Source organism: Urtica dioica, chromosome 6 (assembly GCF_054948205.1).
Source record: "Urtica dioica subsp. dioica isolate 48M chromosome 6, U.dioica_male_clone48M_v1_H2, whole genome shotgun sequence".
NCBI classification, from domain to species: Eukaryota; Viridiplantae; Streptophyta; class Magnoliopsida; order Rosales; family Urticaceae; genus Urtica; species Urtica dioica.
Window position 1 is genome coordinate 18,758,625 of NC_142761.1, and position 26,530 is coordinate 18,785,154.

Consider the following 26,530-nt stretch of genomic DNA (forward strand, 5'->3'; position numbering starts at 1 on the left):
CTGTTTCCGAACTTATAAGAGTCGATGAACCAACTCCAAAAACTAAGTGGGAGGGTTATATTCGTTGTTTGTAACCCACGATCCCCAACACTAATGAAAGATGCAATAACGTGCGACTAAGAGCCGCTCTTGCGACCCTCACTTAAATGTGAGTACTCCAAGGCGTTATTGCTTTGATCATTGCTCAATGAGCTACGTCCGAGAGTGAGACGATGATGGCTAGGCCTCCCTTTGGGGGATTGTTTTTCAAAGTTGACCTTTTGGACTAAGTGGTTGGTTGCACACTTAGGCTCAATCCCTAGTAATCCTCCCTTGAGGCTCTGCGAAAGGATGTGAGTGATCAAACCAATTTAAAAGGTGGCTAGTCAAAATAGATGTATTGACATCTTGGCTTAGCATTAATGATGTGTCATTTACTTATAAAAGGAGATTTTTTGCGGCCTTCTCTTGAGGGAGTAAATTATCGTTTGGTTTATAACACCTTTGGATTTTATAAAAGTCTTAATAAAACTTAAATCCTAAACCAAAGACTAATCATAAACTTGTTTCAACTTAAATAAGCAACATGTCTCGCAAACATCTCTCGTTCATCCTTTCCTCGAACAAACTCGAAAACGAAAACTACGTAGATTCGAAACGTAACCTCGACATAATACCTACCGTTAACAAGCACAAATGGGTACTCACCACCCCGAGTCCTCCTCTGACGAATGATGATTCAAACTCAAGAGGACAATGACGCCTTAGCGGTCTGGCTTCGATCCGATGAGATTGTGAGGTGCTATATCTTGGCATCTATGAACAATATGCTGAAAGAGCAACATCGTGACATCGAGACTGCCGCCGAAATGCTCTACAATCTCCTTGAGATGTTTGGAGGGCAAGGACGTCAAACAAGGCAACAAGCAGTCCAACAGTTTATGAACTGTCACATGAAGGCTAGGACTCCTGTTGGAGACTTTATGATACTGATCATTAGTTTTCTGAATAAAATGGAAATCCTAGGATCTGAGATTGATGGGAAGAATGTCATAGATATGATCTTAGAAACTCTCCCCGCATGTCTTGATACCTCCAAGATGAACTACTCCATAAACAAGCTAGAGTACACTGTTACCAAGCTTATAAAGGAGTTTCACACTGCTGAAGGTCTCACTAAGAGAAAGAGGAATCAAGGAGAGGCACATGCTACTGAGCAAAGAGCCTCCGCCTCTGGAACTAAGAAGAGACCTCACAAGGCCGATAAAAAGAACTGTCCTGCCAATCTCAAAGCAAAGGAACATAGTATTGTACTAGTTACCGAAGCATGCTTAGTAGCTGATAATGTATCAACGTGGATTCTTGACTCCGCTGCTACTAACCATATTTGTTGTTCCTTGAATAGTTTCAAGAAAACCAAAAGCTTAGAGGAAGGCGAGTTCTGTTTCAAATGGGGTGATGTGAGCCTGGTGTCTGCAAAGGCTGTGGGATCCGTGACGCTGTCTTTTGAAGACCGTACTTTAAATTTGAATAATGTTTATTATGTTCCTTCCTTTGGGAAAAACCTAATATCTGTTGCTCAACTTTTCGAGCAAAATTATTGTTTAAAGTTTATAATGAATGGAATTCGTATTTCTTTTTCTAATTCTTTCGTCACTGATGCATGTATGAAGAATGGTCTTTTTTACATCTATCCCACTCAACCTTCTCTTTTAGACACCGAAATAGATAACGATCTAATTAGGGAGCCAAAGAGGATCAAACTTTCTGAATCCTCCGATCTAACAAAATCAACATACCTATGGCACTTAAGACTTGGTCATATCAGTCTAGATAGGATTAAGAGACTTGTGAGGGATGGTCCACTCCAAGACTCTGCAATAGGTTCACTACCTACTTGTGAATCCTGCATAGAAGGAAAAATGACTAAGCGACCTTTCTCTGATAAGGGTCGAAGAGCCACTGAGTTGCTGGAACTAGTACATTCTGATGTATGTGCTCCGCTCAACCAACAAGCACGTGGAGGATACGAATACTTCGTTACCGTCACCGATGATTACTCGCGACATGGGCTTGTCTATTTGCTTAAACACAAATCCGAGACCTTTAACGTATTTAAGGTCTTTAGGGCTTTAGTGGAAAAGCAAACTGGCAAAGTGATCAAAACCCTTCGATCTGATCGAGGTGGTGAGTATATGTTTGGAGAGTTCGATGACTTTCTTAAAGAAGAAGGTATCACTTCTCAGCTTACCGCACCTGGCACACCTCAACAAAACGGAGTGTCAGATAGAAGAAACCGAACTCTTATGGAGATGGTTAGATCAATGATGAGTTACTCATCACTCCCTCTTTCCTTTTGGGGATATGCCCTTGAAACAGCCGCCTATATTCTGAACCAAGTTCCGTCCAAAATGGTTCCTGGTACGCCTTATGAACGATGGACTGGCCGTAAAGTGAATCTTGGCCGCATCCGAATTTGGGGCTGCCCTGCACACGTGCTGAGGCAAAAGACTAGCAAGTTGGCTAGTAGGTCAGAATTGTGCCTGTTTGTGGGATATCCAAAGGAAACCAAAGGTTTTACTTTCTATAGTCCCGAGGACGATAAGACTTTCGTTAGCACGAATGCTCGTTTCCTCGAGGAGGACTTTATGAAAGATGCAAAACCTAGAAGCAAAATTGTGCTTGAAGAAAAGTTGGGTGAGGAAGCTTCTACCTCATCTGTAAGAACTGTTCTTACCCCAACTGAAACACAACCTAACACATCAGAATCTCGTCAAGTAGTACTTAGACGTAGTGGGAGGGCTACTCAAAAGCCTGACAGGTACATGTCTTATGGAGACTCTCTTGTAGCCGTCTCCGACATGGATGACCTTGTTTCCTATAGCCAAGCGATGGCTTGTTCTGAATCAAACCTTTGGCTTGACGCCATGAAAGTTGAAATGCACTCGATGTATGTCAACAATGTCTGGAAACTTGTAGACCTTCCTGAAGGGATTAAACCCGTAGGGTGTAAGTGGATATACAAGAAGAAAAGGGGTCCTGATGGGAACGTTGAGACACTCAAAGCATGACTTGTGGCGAAGGGTTATACCCAACAAGAAGGGATTGACTATGAAGAAACCTTCTCGCCAGTCGCGATGCTTAAATCCATCCACATACTCCTATCCATAGCTGCAGCTCTCGACTATGAGATCTGGCAAATGGATGTCAAGACAGCCTTTCTGAATGGCAATCTTGACGAGCGCATTTACATGGCTCAACCAAACGGTTTCGTGGGAGAAGGTCAAGATACCAAGGTTTGTGAGTTGCTTAAGTCCATTTATGGATTAAAGCAAGCATCTAGGTCATGGAATATTAGATTCGATGAAACTGTAAAGAGCTTTGGCTTTGAACAGTCAATAGATGAGCCTTGTGTTTACTAGTTAATACACGAAGGTAAAGTTGTGTTTCTGGTACTATATGTCGATGATATACTACTCATTGGTAATGACGTGGGTAAGTTATCTGAGGTTAAGGTCTGGCTGGCAAAGCAATTCGATATGAAGGATCTAGGAGAAGCCGCGTACATTCTGGGGATCCAAATCTTTCGAGATAGGAAAAACCGGACCCTGTCGCTCTCTCAAGCGTCTTATATTGATAAGGTAATGGATCGCTTCTCGATGCAAGACTCCAAGAAGAGCCAAACACCCTTTAGGCATGTAGTTTCACTCTCTAAGGACCAGTCTCCCAAGACTGCACAAGAGATTGAAGACATGAGGAAAATTCCTTACGCCTTTGCCGTAGGAAGCCTCATGTATGCTATGCTTTGCACTAGACCTGACATCTGTTTCGCCGTTGGCGTAGTTAGACGTTTCCAATCCAACCCTGGACCCGAGCACTGGATTGCTGTTAAGCATGTTCTTAAGTATCTTCGAAGAACTAGGAACTTGATGCTTACATACTCAGGTACTGACCTGACTATGACGGGATATACCGACTCCGATTTTCAAGCGGATAAGGATTCCAGGAAATCCACTTCGGGATCTGTATTCATCCTTAATGGTGGAGCTGTTGTGTGGAGAAGTATTAAGCAATCTTGCATTGCTGACTCCACAATGGAAGTAGAATATGTGGCTGCTTGTGAAGCGTCCAAAGAGGCTGTATGGCTTAGAAAATTCCTTAAGTATTTGGAAGTTGTTCCAAACGTCGACGAGCCCATGACCCTTTATTGTGATAATAGTGGGGCTGTCGCTAACTCAAAGGAACCTAGAAGCCATAAGCGCTCTAAGCATATTGAGAGGAAATACCATTTGATTCGAGAGATCGTGCAGCGCGGAGACGTGGAAGTGAAGAAGATCTCAACGGTGGACAACCTCACAGATCCATTCACCAAGGCCCTAGCGAACAAGGTCTTCGACCAACATCGTGAGGGATTAGGCATGAAAGACTACACACATCTTCTTTGAGTCAAGTGGGAGTTTGTTGTCAATGGTGCCCACAAGAAGAGTTGTAATCTTTATTTTGTACATTTGATGTAATAAAGTCTCATGAAGACTCTTGCTTGTAATTGCCTATTCATTCATTAATAAAGTTGAAACGTTCATTCATTCTTTCTTTGTTTGAAGCTTTATGATAAAACCTTAGTCTTTTAGTCCATAAACAAACTAAACAACTTACGAAGAGACAAATGTAGATTTGCATGAACAAACTCTTCGTAGTTTGCTTAAAACGATATATTCGCAATCTTAGGGTCAAAGGACTATTGACCTCAGTATGATTGTTAGAAGAATCTATGATGTCTGGTTATGAGGCATTGTGAGTTTGGGACTCTATAGTTCTTCTAGGTATCTTCCGAAGGTACTGAATTGACCAGTGCACTTCTAGAGACAATATAAGAACAAACCATTTAACCTCTTGTGTCTCGAAGTCACTATGTATGAATTGCATCATGCTTACCTTAATCCTGAAATGAGACATGCCATTTCACACCTTAGTATTCTCATTTGAGAAAGTCAAAGTTCGGACTCACTATGTGATTCCGAACAAGGCCTATTGGTGAAGTACTAAGTTGTGAGTATATCATGAGTAACTTTGTGAAGTTCTCATAGATATGAAATTCATGTACAAGATTGCTGAAATGCAATGTATGTCACCTCATGCTTTGTTCCTTGGAGTGTGAATAAATGAACTGGCCAGTGTCCAAATTGAGTCCTGACTCTTTTGGATGAAACAATGTGACTTGTTAGCTCCTCGTCAATACATTGTTTCTAACTTATTCACAAGCGACAAAGGAGTTGAGGAAATAACAGCTAGAAGGGTAAAATGGTAATTTAGTAAATCCCGACTAGCTGATGACATTCTGATACGAACCTCGGCCGACTAAGCTCCGAGACCCGATACCCCAATAGCACAGCGACGGATCGTCTACGTTTTAGGAACGAAGGTGGATCGAATGACGCCACGGACGGATGCGAATGGCCGTCTGATGAGTCGGGCTCGAACTCCTACACGCACCGCTTTGTAAGAGACTCGAATAGTTCTAAACGAACCAAGGAGAGAATGAGAATCCTCACAGAATAGTGTTTAACTCGAAAATCAGAATTGTCTTCCATTCAGCCTAAAGGCTTAATTTATAGAGTTTACAAAGGTCAAATTCGCAGCTCCATGGGCCCCATAACCTAATAAGCCCATTTAGCCTTATTTAAGTACTAATAAGCATAAAACAAAGGACCAGCCCAATAAAAACCATTATGGGCGTTTTAAATAACATGTCTTGACCCAAATAACATAAACTGAAAATAGAAAAATAGGAATAGTCTGACTAATTCAATTCAGCCCAAATAACGTTCTTCATTGTTGTTTCTTGGCTTCCTTGAATCCTCTCCTTTGCGAGCTTGTCCCCTTCTTCATGTTGGAGCTTGATGATCAGATTGTTAAGCTCCTCCTTGAATCTCCTCGCTCGAGCTCTTGTCACGGGTCCTTCCGGCACTTGGTATTTTGCTTACGGCTCCTTTTGGGCATGTCCTCATCATTCCCCTCGTCTTGAAAAGGATTTGCCCTCAAATCATGATCTGCATCAAAAGGAGATAAGTCAGTCACATTGAATGTAGCACTAACATTATACTCACCTGGAAGATCCAATTTGTAGGCATTATCGTTGATCCCGCGAATAACTTGGAATGGTCCATCGCCACGCGGCTGTAGTTTGGACTTGCGTTGCTCAGGAAAACGCTCCTTGCGCATATGTAACCAGACCCAATCACCTGGTTCGAAAATCACTCTCTTGCGGCCATTGTTGGCTTGCTGCGCATACTGCTCCGTTCTTCGCTCAATGTTGAGTCGTGCCCTCTCGTGAAGCTGCTTAACAAGCTTTGCTTTCTGTTCACCATCTAAATTCACATGCTCAGACATAGGAATAGGAGATAAATCCAACGGCGTTAGTGGGTTAAAACCATAGACAATCTCAAAGGGTGAGAACTTAGTAGATGAATGAATAGCGCGGTTATAAGCAAACTCAACATGTGGTAAGCAATCTTCCCAAGTTTTGATATTCTTCTTAATTATTGCCCTCAACAAAGTCGACAAGGTCCTATTGACTACTTCGGTCTGACCATCAGTTTGGGGGTGACAAGTAGTCGAAAACAACAACCTAGTACCCAACTTAGCCCATAAGGTCTTCCAAAAGTAACTTAAGAACTTGGTATCCCTATCCGAGACAATCGTCCTAGGCATGCCATGCAACCTAACAATCTCTCGAAAGAACAGATCAGCAACATTAGAAGCATCATCGGTTTTGTGACATGGGATAAAATGTGCCATCTTTGAAAACCTATCAACCACTACAAAAACAGAATCACGAACCCGCTTAGTCCTAGGCAAGCCTAACACAAAATCCATAGGTATATCTACCCAAGGTGAGCTAGGAATAGGCAAAGGTGTATACATACCGTGTGATTGAACTTTCGACTTAGCTTTCCTACATGTGATACAATTACCACAGATCCTCTCAACATCACGCTTCATGCGAGGCCAATAAAAGTGCTCTTGGATCACTCCTAGAGTTTTTGCTATCCCAAAATGTCCCATAAGGCCCCCCCCCCCCCCCATGAGCTTCCCTGACTAACAACTCCCGAAGAGAACAACTAGGCACACAAAGTCTACCAAGCCTGAACAAAAATCCATCATGCCTAAAGTAATCTCCCGACGCAATCTTCTCACACTTCGTAAATATCTCACTAAACTCTCGGTCTTCTGGATACAACTCTTTGATATGTTCAAAACCAAGCAGTTTAGCATCTAAAGTGGAAAGTAAAACATACCTTCGAGAAAGGGCATCGGCTACCACATTCTCCTTACCTTGTTTGTACTTGATGACATATGGAAACGGCTCGATGAACTCCATCCATTGCGCATGCCGTTTGTTGAGCTTTTGTTGTCCGTTCAAGTACTTGAGTGACTCATGGTCGGTGTGGACCACGAACTCTCTTGGCAAAAGGTAGTGCTGCCAAGTCTCTAAAGCTCGAATTAATGCGTACATCTCCTTGTCGTAAGTGGGGTAATTAAGGGTGGCCCCACTCAATTTTTCGCTAAAATATGCAATCGGCCGTCGATCTTGTATGAGAACTGCTCCGATTCCCACGCCGGACGCATCACACTCAACCTCGAATGGTTTATCGAAGTTAGGTAATGCGAGACAAGGAGGGTTGACTAATTTCCCTTTGATTTCGGTGAACGCCTCCTCTTGTGCTTGCCCCCATGCGAACGCCACATTTTTCTTCATCACCTCCGTGAGCGGGGCAGCTATCGTGCTAAAATCTCTGACAAAGCGCCTATAAAACCTCGCTAAGCCATGAAAACTTCGTACTTGTGCTGCATTTGTCGGCGTCGGCCACTCCTGAATAGCTTTCACCTTTTCCTCATCTACCTGCACTCCTTTTGAACTTACAACAAAACCCAAGAAGACAACGTGATCGGTGCAAAAGGTGCACTTGTCAAGGTTAGCAAATAACTGTTCACGTTTGAGTACAATAAAAACCTCACGCAAGTGTAAGACATGATCATCCAGGGTCTTGCTATAAATCAAAATATCATCAAAGTATACTACCACAAATTTACCAATGAACGAACGCAAAACATGATTCATAAGTCGCATAAATGTGCTAGGTGCATTAGTCAAACCAAAAGGCATCACTAACCATTCATACAACCCCAGTTTAGTTTTAAAAGCGGTTTTCCATTCATCCCCCTCTTTCATTCTAATTTGGTGGTACCCACTCTTTAAATCAATCTTAGAGAAAACACACGCACCATGTAATTCGTCTAACATATCATCCAATCTAGGAATGGGAAATCGATACCTGACCGTGATGTTGTTGATGGCTCGGCAATCCACGCACATCCTCTGGGACCCATCCTTCTTTGGAACCAATAGAACTGGTACGGCGCAAGGGCTCATGCTCTCTCTAATGTACCCCTTTGACAAAAGTTCCTCGACTTGCCGTTGCAACTCCTTCGTTTCCTCAGGGTTGGTTCGGTAGGCCGGTCTGTTTGGAAGCGAGGCTCCGGGTACAAGGTCAATCTGGTGCTCAATCCCCCGAATCGGTGGTAGTCCTGTTGGCATATCTCGAACAACAATGTCCTTGAACTCCTGCAAAAGAGAAACAATGGCAGTAGGTAGAACCTCGCCATGTTGGTTAGTGAATAAGGCAGCCTCCTTGTACACAAGTAAAATCATCGGCTGTTTGGCAAAGAAGGCTTTCCTCACATCACTCTTTCCCGCAAAGAAGTTGTTTTGTTTTCTCTCACCGATTTTGTTTTTCATGACCCCATCTTTTTTTCACTCCCCACTTCCCTCTCGGGTTTTCTCTCTGGGACTCTCTCTTTTTTTCTCTCTGCTTTTACCTCATCCCTTGGTTCTTTTCCCTTCTCTAGGGTCCTAAACCTTTCCCTCTCTTGTTGCATCCTTAGTTGATCTTCATGAACTTGCTTTGGAGTAAGGGGTGCGAGGGTGATGGTACGATTCTTGTGCCTGAGGGAGTACTTGTTGGTGTAGCCGTCATGAGTCACCCTCCGGTCGAATTGCCACGGCCGCCCCAAAAGTATATGCCCCGCGTCCATTGGTGCCACGTCACAGAGCACCGAGTCCTCATAGCTGCCAATCCGGAAACTGATAAGGACTTGTTTGTAGACACGTACCTCTTCACCATCATTAAACCACTGAAGCTTGTAAGGACGAGGGTGGTTTGTCGTGGAAAGTCCAAGCTTCTTCAATACAGCAACGCTGGCTATGTTCGTACAACTCCCTCCATCGACGATAACACTGAACACCTTCTCACCAATATGGCACCTGGTGTGAAAGATGTTTTCACGCTGCTCCTCATCATCTCGTACAACCTGCACGTTCATAGTTCGTCGAGAGACCAACACGAGCTCTGCTGGTGCCTCAATTTCCTCGTCTGACTCTTCTCCGGTACCCTCTTGGTCTTCTTCTTCATCGTCGGTAATCATCTCTCCGGTCGGAAGAATCGTCATGCTCCTCTTATTCGGGCATTGATTCGCGAAGTGACCTACTCCCTGGCACTTGAAGCACTTGATATCACGATTTCGCTGAAATGACGTCTCCGGTTTCTTTTGAGCACTGGGACCAGGATTAGATGTGGTTGGGGCCGTGGAAGTGCTTGGCTTGGCTACGTCCCCTCGTGGTTTGAAACTGCTCTTCTCGTCTCGGTTGAAGGTCTTCTTCCATGCAGGTTGTTCTGAGAATCGGTTTCCCCGCATGGTACCCCTCGTCTTGAGCTGCTTCTCAATCTTGACGGCCAAGTGAACCAAATCCTCCATCTCGACATAATGCTGCAACTCCACCTTGTCCGCTATGTCAGGGTTCAGCCCGTTGATAAATCTGGCCATGGTAGACTCGCGATCTTCCTCGATGTTTGCTCGGATCATGGCAACCTCCATTTCCCGGTAGTACTCCTCAACACTGCGAGTACCTTGCCGTAGGCGCTGAAGCTTCTGGTAGAGCTCTCGGTAATAGTGGCGAGGCACGAATCTCTTCCTCATGATGGCCTTCATCTCATCCCAAGTCTCTATGGGCTCCTCTCCATCCCGTTGCCTACTCGTCACCAGCTGATCCCACCAAACAATAGCATAATCAGTGAATTCAGCGGCAGCAAGTATTACCTTCTTGCGTTCGGTGTAGTTGTAGCAATTGAACACAAACTGGGCTTTGGTCTCCCATTCAAAGTAGGCGTCCGGGTCACTTTTCCCTTGGAATGTTGGAATCTTCTGCTTGATGCCACCAATTCCTCCGTCTTCTCTGTCCCTTCCTCCATGTCTTCTTTCGAACATTCTCTCGTTTCGTCCTCCTCTCCTATAATCCTCCTCTTCAAAATCATTCTCCATCTCATCTTCTGTCTCCTCCCTAGGCTGTCTTCGTCTTCCTCTGTTGGGAGCTTGTTGGCCTTCCTCCACTCTCTCAACACGTTCTCGTAGCGGCTCCAACTCTTCCCTCATCATCCTCCGCATTTCTCCTATCATGGCTTGCATCATCAGCCTCCGGTCTGGAATTCCCTCATCTGCGTCGCCGTTGTTAGACATGGTTGCTGCAAGATATTGTTAGTAACAAAAAAAAACCTCACCAAACTCTCCCTCACGTGTTTACACTCAAATAATATCACTCAGCGCTCGTGTTTGATAATGGCGATAGTTATACTCTCTCTGCCTTTTACCACTCACTCAAACTCTCTATAGGCTCGTACCGAACTACTCAGAGACTAGGAAGGTGATGAAAGGAATTCGAAAACGATACACCAAAATGACACAAACGACACCCAAACGACACGAACAATAAAAAAAACGACACCCCAAATGACACAAACAAGAAAGACAACACCACGGAAAGTTATGATCAGGGTCTTATATAAGTCCCAAAAACAATTCTCCCAAGGTGCGACAAACAGCCCAAAATGTGACAAATGGTGGGAAAAAATTTCAAAAGGATGTAGGGTACCTTAAAACGCTCCAAAACACACAAGGAAACTACCAGCAAAATAAAATTTCTTGAGCTCAAAATAATTTTTTTTTTTTTTTTCGGATCCTCTTTCTTTTTCTTTTTCTTTTTTTTTTCTTCTTTTTTTTTTTGATATCCGGGAGATAAATAAAATGCTAATTCAGAAGTAATGTGAACGCTGAAATTGATTGTGATCACACAAAATCAGGAAACGAATGAATGGGTAATTAAATGAAAAATGATTCTGGAAATAAGGAAACTAGATGAAATCCATAATTAAATAAAAGACCGAATTCAAGGAACCAGGATATCAGGAGATTCTCGAAATCAAATGCTAAAAATCTGAAAACTGAATAAGGATTGACTTCCGAGAATAGACTTTGTCAATTAAAACGAAAATTATGTCTCCACGGATTCTCTTTCTTTCTTTTTTTTTCGGATCTTTTCTTTTCTTTTTTTTCTTTTTTTTTGACGCTCAAGAACACAGACCTTACACGAAAAGAACACATACCTAATACGAAGATAACAAACACAGACTCAACACAACAAATACGTACGTACGGAATGAACACAACACAAACGAAGAGTCGAAAACAAAGAAAACGAAACAAAGGATAAGCAGACCTAAAAGTAGAGACTAGCTCTGATACCACTTGATACGAACCTCGGCCGACTAAGCTCCGAGACCCGATACCCCAATAGCACATCGACGGATCGTCTACGTTTTAGGAACGAAGGTGGATCGAATGACGCCACGGACGGATGCGAATGGCCGTCTGATGAGTCGGGCTCGAACTCCTACACGCACCGCTTTGTAAGAGACTCGAATAGTTCTAAACGAACCAAAGAGAGAATGAGAATCCTCACAGAATAGTGTTTAACCCGAAAATCAGAATTGTCTTCCATTCAGCCTAAAGGCTTAATTTATAGAGTTTACAAAGGTCAAATTCGGAGCTCCATGGGCCCCATAACCTAATAAGCCCATTTAGCCTTATTTAAGTACTAATAAGCATAAAGCAAAGGACCAGCCCAATACAAACCATTATGGGCGTTTTAAATAACATGTCTTGGCCCAAATAACATAAACTGAAAATAGAAAAATAGGAATAGTCTGACTAATTCAATTCAGCCCAAATAACGTTCTTCATTGTTGTTTCTTGGCTTCCTTGAATCCTATCCTTTGCGAGCTTGTCCCCTTCTTCATCTTGGAGCTTGATGATCAGATTGTTAAGCTCCTCCTTGAATCTCCTCGCTCGAGCTCTTGTCACGGGTCCTTCCGGCACTTGGTATTTTGCTTGCGGCTCCTTTTGGGGCATGTCCTCATCACATTCATGAAGGGTAAACATAGATAATATTCAGTGGATCCGCTCATCATAATTAGGTCGAATTCTTGAGTAGAAAACAAATTCATTTGAACCGAGAGATTTTCAGTGTCAGCTCTTTAGTGGAGTCAGTTGGCATTAAGCTAAACTTGGAAAAAGGTTTGTGAACTTTTGAGTCCAAGTGTTTAGCTCAAGCTTTGTTCATTTGGGTCCATGAGGTCACTGTCACGAATCACATCGATAGGAATAGTTAAACTGGAAGCTAAGTCAAAACAAGAACGAAAATAGTCAAAAGGGTATTTTTGTCTTTTGAGACATATGATGAAATGAATGTCAATAAATTTTTTGACAAGTTCATTTGATGACTTAATGTCACTCGGCCATAACTTGATTATTGGGCCTTGTGAATTAATTTCATTTCATAAGAATTTTATTGAAAATTCTTAATGGGCTTTTCTCATGTTCTCATGAACAGATGAAGAAGCTTCTAGAAGCTCCTTCTAGATGAGAATAGGCGCCCATAATACCCAAGGAAAGAGAGTTTATTTTGTGCATAAATGTATCGAGATACTTGCCAAAAGAAAAAGAGGAAACAAATTTCCTCTAGAAGGAAAGCATAACTTCGGCCAAAAGAGAGACAAAGCAAGGTTTGGAACAAAATAGGAAACAAATCCAAGGCTTATTGAAGCCTATGTTGGCCGAGCATCTCAAGTGGGAAAAGAGGAAATTTGCTCATGAATATGTGATATTCTATAGAAGAGGAAACTACCTTATTGAAGGTGAGACCTCTCCTATAAATAGGAGCCTCATTTCCTCACAATTGATTCATCCAAGTTTAAGAGATTTGAGAGACTCTCTCTCTAGAACTTGTGGCCGAAAATCCACTCTCTCTCTCTCTACTTTATTTTCGATTTTTTTCTTGTCTTGGCACCTAGGTCCTCACTCGACCTAGTGTTTAGCTCTGCGACTTCAAGACTTGTTCTTAAGTCGTAGTGTTTAAAAGTGCCCACTCACTAATTCCTTTATTTCGAGTGATTTAGTGATAGAAACTTTCGTGGTTGCTCGAGGTGCCGAGGAAAGGAAGAGAGACGTGCTGCGAGGGGAGACGAGCGTTGCAAACTTTCCAAAAGCTTCTTCAAAGTTCAAGCTTCAAGAAAGGTTAGTAAACTCTTAGCTCATGTTGATTTTTAATTACATGTACTTGCTTCAAGACGAGCGTTAATTATTTTCTCAAACCCTAGATCGATTCCAACAAATGGTATCAGAGCTATGGTTAATGATTAGCATGTACATGTTTTTAAAATTATGAGCTTGAAAATCGTTTTCGAAAGTTTACTAATTTTGTGACAAGTTAGAATTGTTATCTTAGATTTTTTTTAATTTATTGCTCATGTCTTTAAATTAAAAAGCATGTTGATTTTCTATGAGTTTGGGATGTTTTTAAAACACATTAGAATCAGTTCTAAAAGTTTTTAATTTTTTTATATTGAAAAACGTGTTTTAAAGGTTTGAGAAATTTCGGTAAATTTTGTGACTAGTTACTTTGTCTTTCTAGTTTCTTTTATTTACCGTATTCGTTTTATGCTTGTTGTTATTTCTTTTATTCTATGTTATTACCCTGCTAATTAAACACAAATAAAAGCTTTAAACAACATCTTAAAACGTTCCGTTACACTTGATTCTTTTTCGCACCTAAAAGGGACCAAAGTTTTAATTTATTTCTTTTTCTTCGAGCTGGAGTAAACCCGCATTAAAAGTGGCATAACTCTCTGCTCAGAAATCTAAATTTAATGATTCTTAAATCAAATTAAAGCTCTGTCTGTCCTCTGTCCAATGCCACCGGTTTCGGCTGAAAAGGACATCGGAGCCTCCAGATATGGCGTTTTTACTCTGAGGTGCGCGGCTGTCTGAAACTCCAGTTTTTAGAAATCCGGATTTTCAAACCCCACTACCATGAGTTATAGAACTCTAATGAGAAAATTTTCTTGAGCAAAAATGTTTTTCATATGATTATAAACATGATGTGTAAGATTAAAATGTTTTGATTTTTGAAAGTTTAATTGAAATTGTTTTTTTTTTACAAAACTAGTTTGATTTTTGAAAAACCGTTTTCACTTTCAAACTTGAAAATATTTTGTCATCCAAATCAAATAAATTTTCAAAATGTTTTCAAAACTATATCTATATCACATATGTTCAAAATCTATATGCTCTTGAAAATTTGAGTGGGAGGTCTCCTTGTAGACAAGCCGAAAAATAAAAAGATGTGTAATCTCAAACTTTCAAGTGTTCGAGTGAGTTGAAGTTCACACTTCCCTCACGCACTTTCCCGAAATAGAAAATAGGAAAAGATCGAGTATGTACCTTGTGCCTTTATGCACTAATACTGCTCTGAACATGTCGATCTAGGATTCTCTTCTAGTTGTCCGCTCTGTCGCTCTCTAACTAGGAAATTTGTTTCCGAACTTATAAGAGTCGATGAACCAACTCCAAAAACTAAGTGGGAGGGTTATATTCGTTGTTTGTAACCCGCGATCCCCAACACTAGTGAAAGATGCAATAACGTGGGACTAAGAGCCGCTCTTGCAACCCTCACTTAAATGTGAGTACTCCAAGGCGTTATTGCTTCGATCATTGCTCAATGAGCTACGTCCGAGAGTGATGCAATGATGGCAAGGCCTCCCCTTGGGGGATTGTTTTTCAAAGCTGATCTTTTGGACTAAGTGGTTGGTTGCACGCTTAGGCTCAATCCCTAGTATCCTCCCTTGAGGCTCTGCGAAAGGATGTGAGTGATCAAACCAATTTACAGGGTGGCTAGTCAAAATAGATGTATTGACATCTTGGCTTAGCATTAATGATGTGTCATTTACTTATAAATGGAGATTTTTTTGCGGCCTTCTCTTGAGGGAGTAAATTATCGTTTGGTTTATAACACCTTTGGGTTTTACAAAAGTCTTAATGAAACTTAAATCCTAAACCAAAGACTAATCATAAACTTGTTTCAACTTTTATAGGCAATATGTCTCTCAACCCTCTCTCTACAATTATTTCCTCGAATAAACTCGAAGGCGACAATTACGTCGACTGAAAACGTAACCTCGACATAGTCCTTACTGTCGACAAGCACAAATGGGTTCTCACCACCCCCTGTCCTCAAACGAATGATGATTCGACGCAAGAGGAGAAAGACGTCCTGGCGGCCTGGCTTCGATCCGATGAGATTGCGAGATGCTACATTTTGGCATCGATGAACAATGTGTTGCAACAACAACATAGTGATTATGAAACTGCCACCGATATGCTCTACAATCTCCATGAGATGTTTGGAGGACAAGGACGTCAAGCTAGGCAACAAGCGGTCCGACAATTCATGAACTGTCGTATGAAGGCTGGAACTCCCGTTAGAGATCATATGATGCTGATCATTAGCTATCTCAACGAGATGGAGATTCTTGGATCTGAGATTGATGGGGAGACTAAAATAGATATGATCTTGGAAACTCTCCCCGAAACCTTTGATACCTTCAAGTTGAATTATTCCATGAACAAGCTAGAGTACACTGTTACCGAGCTCATGAAGGAACTTCAAACCGCTGAGGCACTCACTAAGAAAAAGAGGGCTCAAGGAGAAGTGCATGCTACTGCCTCCACCTCTGGATCTAAGAAGAGACCTCGCAACGCCGAGAAGAAGAACCAACCTAAGGTTCAAACGAAGAAGAAGGCGCCAAAGGCTCCGAAGGTGGACAAGTCTAAAGACAAGTGCCACCACTGCAACGAGCCTGGTCACTGGCGTAGGAACTGTCCTGCCTACCTAAAAACCAAAGCAAAAGGTATTGTACTTGTTACTGAAGCCTGTTTAGTAGCTGATAATGTATCATCGTGGATTATTGACTCCGCTGCTACTAACCATATTTGCTGCTCCTTGACTGGTTTTAGGAAAAGCAAAAGCTTAGAGGATGGCGACTTCTGCTTCAAGTGGGGTGATGAGAGCGTGGTGTCTGCGAAGGCTGTGGGATCCGTGACGCTATCTTTTGAAGATCGAACTTTAAATTTGAATAATGTTTATTATGTTCCTTCCTTTGGGAAAAACCTAGTATCTGTTGCTCAACTTTTCGAGCAAGATTATTATTTAAAGTTTATAAAGAATGGAATTCGTATTTCTTTTTCTGATTCTTTCGTCACTGATGCATGTATGAAGAATGGTCTTTTTTACATCTATCCCAGTCAACCTTCTCTTTTAGACACCGAAATAGATAACGATCTAATTAGGGAGCCAAAGAGGATCAAACTTTCTGAATCCTCCGATCTAACAAAATCAACATACCTCTGGCACTTAAGACTTGGTCATATCAGTCTAGATAGGATTAAGAGACTTGTGAGGGATGGTCCACTCCAAGCCTCTGCAATAGGCTCACTACCTACTTGTGAATCCTGTATAGAAGGAAAAATGACTAAGCGACCTTTCTCCGATAAGGGTCGAAGAGCCACTGAGTTGCTGGAACTAATACATTCTGATGTATGTGGTCCGCTCAACCAACAGGCACGTGGAGGATACGAATACTTCGTTACCTTCACTGATGATTACTCAAGATATGGGTTTGTCTATTTGCTTAAACACAAATCCGAGACCTTTAACGTATTTAAGGTCTTTAGCGCTTTAGTGGAAAAGCAAACTGGCAAAGTGATCAAAACCCTTCGATCTGATCGAGGTGGTGAGTATATGTCTGGAGAGTTCGATGACTTTCTTAAAGAAGAAGGTATTGCTTCTCAGCTTACCGCACCTGGCACACCTCAACAAAACGGAGTGTCAGAGAGAAGAAACCGAACTCTTATGGAGATGGTTAGATCAATGATGAGTTACTCATCACTCCCGCTTTCCTTTTGGGGATATGCCCTCGAAACAGCCGCCTACATTCTGAACCAAGTTCCGTCCAAAACGGTTCCTGGTACTCCTTATGAACGATGGACTGGCCGTAAAGTGAATCTTGGCCGCATCCGAATTTGGGGTTGCCCTGCACACGTGCTGAGGCAAAAGACTAGCAAGTTGGCTAGTAGGTCAGAATTGTGCCTGTTTGTAGGATATCCGAAGGAAACCAAAGGTTTTACTTTCTATAGTCCCGAGGACGATAAGACTTTCGTTAGCACGAATGCTCGTTTCCTTGAGGAGGACTTTATGAAGGATGCGAAACCTAGAAGCAAAATTGTGCTTGAAGAAAAGTTGGGTGAGGAAGCTTCTACCTCATCTGTAAGAACTGTTCTTACCCCAACTGAAACACAACCTAACTCATCAGAATCTCGTCAAGTAGTACTTAGACGTAGTGGTAGGGCTACTCAAAAGCCTGACAGGTACATGTCTTATGGAGACTCTCTTGTAGCCGTCTCCGACATGGATGACCCTGTTTCCTATAGCCAAGTGATGGCTTGTTCTGAATCAAACCTTTGGCTTGACGCCATGAAAGTTGAAATGCACTCGATGTATGTCAACAAAGTCTGGAAACTTGTAGACCTTCCTGAAGGGATTAAACCCGTAGGGTGTAAGTGGATATACAAGAAGAAAAGGGGTCCTGATGGGAACGTCGAGACGTTCAAAGCACGACTTGTGGCAAAGGGTTATACCCAACAAGAAGGGATTGACTATGAAGAAACCTTCTCGCCAGTCGCAATGCTTAAATCCATCCGCATACTCCTATCCATAGCTGCAGCTCTCGACTATGAGATCTGGCAAATGGATGTCAAGACAGCCTTTCTGAATGGCAATCTTGACGAGCGCATTTACATGGCTCAACCAGACGGTTTCGTGGATAAAGGTCAAGAGACCAAGGTTTGTGAGTTGCTTAAATCCATTTATGGACTAAAGCAAGCATCTAGGTCATGGAATATTAGATTCGATGAAACTGTAAAGAGCTTTGGCTTTGAACAGTCAATAGATGAGCCTTGTGTTTACAAGTTAATACACGAAGGCAAAGTTGTGTTTCTGGTACTATATGTCGATGATATACTACTCATTGGTAATGACGTGGGTAAGTTATCTGAGGTTAAGGTCTGGCTAGCAAAGCAATTCGATATGAAGGATCTAGGAGAAGCCGCGTACATTCTGGGAATCCAAATCTTTCGAGATAGGAAAAACCGGCCCCTGTCGCTCTCTCAAGCATCTTATATTGATAAGGTGATGGATCGCTTCTCGATGCAAGACTGCAAGAGGGCTCAAACACCCTTTAGGCATGGAGTTTCACTCTCTAAGGACCAGTCTCCCAAGACTGCACAAGAGATTGAAGACATGAGGAAGATTCCTTACGCCTCTGCCGTAGGAAGCCTCATGTATGCTATGCTTTGCACTAGACCTGATATATGTTTCACCGTTGGCGTAGTTAGCCGTTTCCAATCCAACCCTGGACCCGAGCACTGGATTGCTGTTAAGCATGTTCTTAAGTATCTTCGAAGAACTAGGAACTTGATGCTTACATACTCAGGTACTGACCTGACTATGACGGGATATACCGATTCCGATTTTAAAGCGGATAAGGATTCCAGGAAATCCACATCAGGATCTGTGTTCATCCTTAATGGTGGAGCTGTTGTGTGGAGAAGTATTAAGCAATCTTGCATTGCTGACTCCACAATGGAAGCAGAATATGTGGCTGCTTGTGAAGCATCCAAAGAGGCTGTATGGCTTAGAAAGTTCCTTAAGTATTTGGAAGTTGTTCCAAACGTCGACGAGCCCATGACCCTTTATTGTGATAATAGTGGGGCTGTCGCTAACTCAAAGGAACCTAGAAGCCATAAGCGCTCTAAGCATATTGAGAGGAAATACCATTTGATTCGAGAGATCGTGCAGCGCGGAGACGTGGAAGTGAAGAAGATCTCAACGGTGGACAACCTCGCAGATCCATTCACCAAGGCCCTAGCGAACAAGGTCTTCGACCAACATCGTGAGGGATTAGGCATGAAGGACTACACACACCTTCTTTGAGTCAAGTGGGAGTTTGTTGTCAATGGTGCCCACAAGAAGAGTTGTAGTCTTTATTTTGTACATTTGATGTAATAAAGTCTCATGAAGACTCTAGCTTGTAATTGCCTATCTATTCATTAATAAAGTTGAAACGTTCATTCAATCTTCCTTGTCTGAAGCTTTATGATAAAACCTTAGTCTTTTAGTCCATAAACAAACTTAACAACTTACGAAGAGACAAATGTAGATTTGCATGAACAAACTCTTCGTAGTTTGCTTAAAACGATATATTCGCAATCTTAGGGTCAAAGGACTATTGACCTCAGTATGATTGTTAGAAGAATCTATGAGGTCTGGTTATGAGGCATTGAGAGTTTGGGACTCTATAGTTCTTCTAGGTATCTTCCGAAGATACTGAATTGACCAGTGCACTTCTAGAGACAATATAAGAACAAACCATTTAACCTCTTATGTCTCGAAGTCACTATGTATGAATTGCATCATGCTTACCTTAATCCTGAAATGAGACATGCCATTTCACACCTTAGTATTCTCATTTGAGAAAGTCAAAGTTCGGACTCACTATGTGATTCCGAACAAGGCCTATTGGTGAAGTACTAAGTTGTGAGTCTGTCATGAGTAACTTTGTGAAGTTCTCATAGATATGGAATTCATGTACAAGATTGCTGAAATGCAATGTATGTCACCTCATGCTTTGTTCCTTGGAGTGTGAATAAATGAACTGGCCAGTGTCCAAATTGAGTCCTGACTCTTTTGGATGAAACAATGTGACTTGTTAGCTCCTCGTCAATACATTGTTTCTAACTTATTCACAAGCGACAAAGGAGTTGAGGAAATAACAGCTAGAAGGGTAAAATGGTAATTTAGTAAATCCCGACTAGCTGATGACATTCATGAAGGGTAAACATAGATAATATTCAGTGGATCCGCTCATCATAATTAGGTCGAATTCTTGAGTAGAAAATAAATTCATTTGAACCGAGAGATTTTCAGTGTCAGCTCTTTAGTGGAGTCAGTTGACATTAAGCTAAACTTGGAAAAGGTTTGTGAACTTTTGAGTCCAAGTGTTTAGCTCAAGCTTTGTTCATTTGGGTCCATGAGGTCACTGTCACGAATCACATCGATAGGAATAGTTAAACTGGAAGCTAAGTCAAAACAAGAACGAAAATTGTCGAAAGGGTATTTTTGTCTTTTGAGACATAAGGATGAAATGGATGTCAATAAATTTTGACAAGTTCACTTGATGACTTAATGTCACTCGGCCATAATATGATTAACTGGGCCTTGTGAATTAATTTCATTTCATGAGAATTTTATTGAAAATTCTTAATGGGCCTTTCTCATGTTGTCATGAACAAATGAAGAAGCTTCTAGAAGCTCCTTCTAGAGAGACTTGGGCGCCTACCCTAATAGAGAAATAGGAGAGTTTATTTTGTGCATAAATGTATTTAGATACTTGCCAGAAGAAAAAGAGGAAACAAATTTCCTCCAAGAGGAAATTGGGAATCGGCCAAGTGAGAGACAAGGCAAGGCCTTGAACAAAATTGGAAACAAATCAAGGCTTCTAGAAGCCTTGAGTTGGCCGAGTGTCTCAAAGGGAAAGAGAGGAAATTGCTCATGAATATGTGATATTCTAAAGAAGAGGAAACTACCTTATTGAAGGTGAGACCTCTCCTATAAATAGGAGCCTCATTTCCTCACATTTCATTCATCCAAGTTTAAGAGATTTGAGAGACTCTCTCTAGAACTTGGCCGAAAATCCTCTCTCTCTCTCTCTAGTTTATTTTCGATTATTTCTTGTCTTGGCACCTAGGTCCTCACTCGACCTAGTGTTTAGCTCTGCGACTTCGAGACTCGTTCTTAAGTCGTAGTGTTTAAAAGTGCCCACTCACTGATTCCTTCTTTTCGAGTGATTTAGTGATAGAAACTTTCGTGGTTGCTCGAGGTGCCGAGGAAAGGAAGAGAGACGTGCTGCGAGGGGAGACGAGCGTTGCAACTTTCCAAAAGCTTCTACAAGGTTCAAGCTTCAAGAAAGGTTAGTAAACTTCATAGCTCATATTGGTTTTTAGTTACGTGTACTTGCACTTGTCTAGGTTAGTAAAAACTGTTTTACTTGTAAAAGAAAATTTTTAAAATTCCGCCGCTTAACGAAGCGTTAATTATTTTCTCAAACCCTAGATCGATTCCAACACGGCTATCCTCGGCCGTCGACCCAATAGCCTCGGCCAAAGGCCGAGCTCGGCTATCCCCGGCCATTAGCCCGATAGCCTCGGCCAAAGGCCGAGGTTTACACCTTCCTGCTTGCTTTTCAGGTGCCTGGACGAAATAGACATCACCAACAGCTAAGGGATGACTTGAGATATCAAGTCCGACACGCTCGAGTCAAGACGAGACCACTTGGTCCGGCCTTGGGTCTAACCGCCTTTGACTCCTAAATCGTTGTCCGAAAAACTTCGACAACAGATTTAAGCATCGCGACTGGCGAGAATATTTCTTCATAGTCAATCCCTTCTTGTTGGGTATATAGCCACAAGTCGTGCTTTGAGCGTTTCGACGTTCCCATCCGGACCCATTTTCTTCTTGTTTTTTCCTTCTATGCAGGATTCACAAGTATGTAGTGAACCTATTGCAGAGGCTTGGAGTGGACCGTCCCTCACAAGTCTCTTAATCCTATCTAGACTGATATGACCAAGTCTTAAGTGCCATAGGTATGTTGATTTTGTTAGATCGGAGGATTCAGAAAGTTTGATCCCCTTTGGTAGCAGCGGAGTCAAGAATCCACGTTGATACATTATCAGCTACTAAGCATGCTTCGGTAACTAGTACAATACTATGTTCCTTTGCTTTGAGATAGGCAGGACAGTTCTTTTTATCGGCCTTGTGAGGTCTCTTCTTAGTTCCAGAGGCGGTGGCTTTTTGCTCAGTAGCATGTGCCTCTCCTTGATTCCTCTTTCTCGTAGTGAGACCTACAGCAGTGTGAAGTTCCATCATAAGCTTGGTAACAATGTACTCTAGCTTGTTAATGGAGTAGTTCATCTTGGAGGTATCAAGAGATGCGGGGAGAGTTTCTAAGATCACATATATGACATTCTTCCCATCAATCTCAGATCCTAGGATTTCCATTTTACTCAGATGACTAATGATCAATATCATAAAGTCTCCAACAGGAGTCCTAGCCTTCATGCGACAGTTCATAAACTGTCGGACTGCTTTTTGCCTTGCTTGACGCCTTCGCCCTCCAAACATCTCATTGAGATTGGTGAGCATGTCGGCGGCGGTCTCGATGTCATGATGTTGTTGTTGCAACACATTGTTCATTGATGCTAAGATGTAGCACCTGACAATCTCATCGGAGCAGAGCCAGGCCGCCAAGGCGTCTTCGTCCTCTTGAGTTGAATCACTATTCGTCAGAGGAGGACACGGGGTGGTCAGTAACCATTTGTGCTTGGTAAGGATTATGTCGAGGTTATGTTTCGAATCTACGTAGTTTTTGTTTTCGAGTTTGTTCGAGGAAAGGATGAACGAGAGAAGGTTGAGAGACATATCGCCTATATGAGTTGAAACAAGTTCATGATTAGTCTTTGGTTTAGGATTTAAGTTTGTTTAAGACTTGATAAAATCCAAAGGTGTTATAAACCAAACGATAATTTACTCCCTCAAGAGAAGGCCGAAAAAATCTCCATTTATAAGTAAATGACACATCATTAATGCTTAGCCAAGATGTCAATACATCAATTTTGACTAGCCACCTTTTAAATTGGTTTGATCACTCATATCCTTTCGCAGAGCCTCAAGGGAGGGTTACTAGGGATTGAGCCTAAGTGTGCAACCAACCACTTAGTCCAAAAGATCAACTTTGAAAAACAATCCCCCAAGGGGAGGCCTTGTCATCATCGTCTCACTCTCGGACGTAGCTCATTGAGCAATGATCGAAGCAAAAACGCCTTGGAGTACTCCCATTTAAGAGAGGGTCGCAAGAGCGGCTCTTAGTCCCACGTTAATTGCTTCTATCATTAGTGTTGGGGATCGTGAGTTACAAACAACAAATATAACCCTCCCACTTAGTTTTTGGAGTTGGTTCATCGACTCTTATAAGTTAGGAAACGGTTTTCCTAGTTATAGAGCGATAGAGCGGACAACTAGAATAGAATCCTAGATCAACATGTTCAGAGCAGTGTTAGTGCATAAAGGCACAAGGGACATACTCGGATCTTTTCCTATTTTCTATTTCGGGAAAGTGCATGAGGGTAGTGTGAACTTCAACTCACTCGAACACTTGAAAGTTTGAGATTACACATCTTTTTATTTTTCGGCTTGTCTACAAGGTGACCTCCCACTCAAATTTTCAAAAGCAAATAGATTTTGAACATATGTGATATAGATATAGTTTTGGAAACATTTTGAAAATTTATTTGATTTGGATGACAAAATATTTTTCAAGTTTGAAAGCGAAAACGGTTTTTCAAAATTCAAACTAGTTTTGTAAAAATTCAATTTCAATTAAACTTTCAAAAATCAAAACATTTTAATCTTTCACATCATGTTTATAATCTTATGAAAAATATTTTTTTTCAAGAAATTTTTCTCATTAGAGTTCTATAACTCATAGTAGTGGGGCTGAAAATCCGGAATTCTAAAAAACTGAACTTTCGGAACAGCCGCGCACCTCGAAATAAAATAGTCATAACTGGCGGCTCCGATGTCCTTTTGACCTGAAACCGGTGGCATTGGACAGAGGACAGACAGAGCTTTAATTTGATTCAAAAATCATTAAATTTTGATTTCTGAGCAGATAGTTATGCCACTTTTACTGCGGGTTTTACTCCAGTTCGAAGAAAAAGAAATAATTAAATCTTGGTCCTTTTTAGGTGCGAAAAAGAATCGAGTGTAACGGAACATTTTAGGAGGTTGTTAAAGCTTTTATTTGTGTTTTATTATCAAGGTAATAACATGGTATAAAAGAAATAACAACATGCATAAAACGATTCAAGTAAATAAAAGAAACTAGCAAGACAATATAACTAGTCACAAAATTTACTCGAAATTTCTCAAACCTTTAAAACACGTTTTTCAATATAAAAAATTAAAAAAATTTAGAACTGATTCTAATGTGTTTTAATAACATCCCAAACTCATAGAAAATCAATATGATTTTTAAATTAAAGGCAAGAGCAATAAATTAAAAAAAAAAATCTAAGAAAACAATTCTAACTTGTCACAAAATTAGTAAACTTTTGAAAACGATTTTCAAGCTCATATTTTTAAATACATGTACATTCATATCTTTGACCATAGCTCTGATACCATTTGTTGGAATTGATCTAGGGTTTAAGAAAAAGTTTAACGCTTCGATAAGCGGCGAAATTTTAAAAAATTTCTTTTTCAAGTAAAACGGTTTTTACTAAACTAGACAAAGAGCAAGCACATGTAAATAAAAACTATTATGAGCATAGAAGATTACTAACCTTTCTTGAAGCTTGAACTTCGAGAAGCTTTTGGAAAGTTGCAACGCTCGTCTCCCTCGCAGCACGTCTCTCTTTCTTTCCTCGGCACCTCGAGCAACCACGAAAGTTTCTATCACTAAATCACTCGAAATAAAAGGAATCGGTGAGTGGGCACTTTTAAACACTACGACTTGAGAACGAGTCTTGAAGTCGCAGAGCTAAACTCTAGGTCAAATGAGGACCTAGGTGCCAAAACAATAAAACGAAATTGACTAGACAGAGAGGAGAGGGGCGGCCACAAGTTCTAGAGAGAGAGGCTCTCAATCTCTAACTTATGTGGAATGAGAAAAATGAGAAGAATGAGGCTCCTATTTATAGGAGAGGTCTTACCTTCAATAAGGTAGTTTCCTCTTCTATAGAATAACACATATTCATGAGCCAATTTCCTCTTTTCCTCTATGACATACTCGGCCAAGGTAAGCCTTCTAGAAGGCTTGGATTTGTTTCCTTTTTGGTTCCTTGCCTTGCCTTGTCTCTCTCTTGGGCGCCTACCTCATTTCCACTTAGGGGAAATTCGTTTCCTCTTTTTCTTTTGGCAAGTATCTTCATACATTTATGCACAAAATATTCTCTCTTCTTATGGATATGTTGGGCGCCTATTTCTCATCTAGAAGGAGCTTCTAGAAGCTTCTTCATTTGTTCATGAAATTAATTCACAAGGCCCAATTATTTTAATATGGCGGAATGACATTAAGTCATCAAATGAACTTGTCAAAAAATTTATTGACATTCATTTCATCCTTTGTCTCAAAAGACAAAAATACCCTTTTGACAATTTTCGTTCTTGTTTTGGCTTAGCTTCCAGTTTAACTATTCCTAATCGATGTGATTCGTGACAGTGACCTCATGGATCCAAATGAACAAAGCTTGAGCTAAATACTTGGACTCAAAAGTTCACAAACCTTTTCCAAGTTTAGCTTAATGTCAACTGACTCCACTAAAGAGTTGACACTGAAAATCTCTCGGTTCAAATGAATTTATTTTCTACTCAAGAATTCAACCTAATTGTAATGAGTGGATCCACAGAATATTATCAGTGTTTACCCTTCATGAATATCATCAGCTAGTCGGGATTTACAAAATTACCATTTTACCCTTCTAGCTGTTATTTCCTCAACTCCTTTGTCGCTTGTGAATAAGTTAGAAACAATGTATTGACGAGTAGCTAACAAGTCACATTGTTTCATCCAAAAGTGTCAAGACTCAATTTGGACACTGGCCAGTTCATTTATTCACACTCCAAGGAACAAAGCATGAGGTGATATATATTGCATTTCACCAATCTTGTACATGAATTCGATATCTATGAGAACTTCACAAAGTTACTCATGACATTTTCACAACTTAGTACGTCACCAATAGGCCTTGTTCGGAATCACATAGTGAGTCCGAACTCTGACTTTCTCAAATGAGAATACTAAGGTGTGAAATGACATGTCTCATAACAGGATTAAGGTAAGCACGATGCAATTCATACGTAGTGACTTCGAGACATAAGAGGTTAAATGGTTTGTTCTTATCTTGTCTCTAGAAGTGCACTGGTCAATTCAGTACCTTCGGAAGATACCTAGAAAAACTATAGAGTCTCCAACTCTCAATGCCTCATAACCAGACATCATAGATACTTCTAACAATCATACTGAGGTCAATAGTCCTTTGACCCTTGGATTGCGAATATATCGTTTTAAGCAAACTACGAAGAGTTTGTTCATGCAAATCTACATTTGTCTCTTCGTCAGTTGTTTAGTTTGTTTATGGACTAAAGACT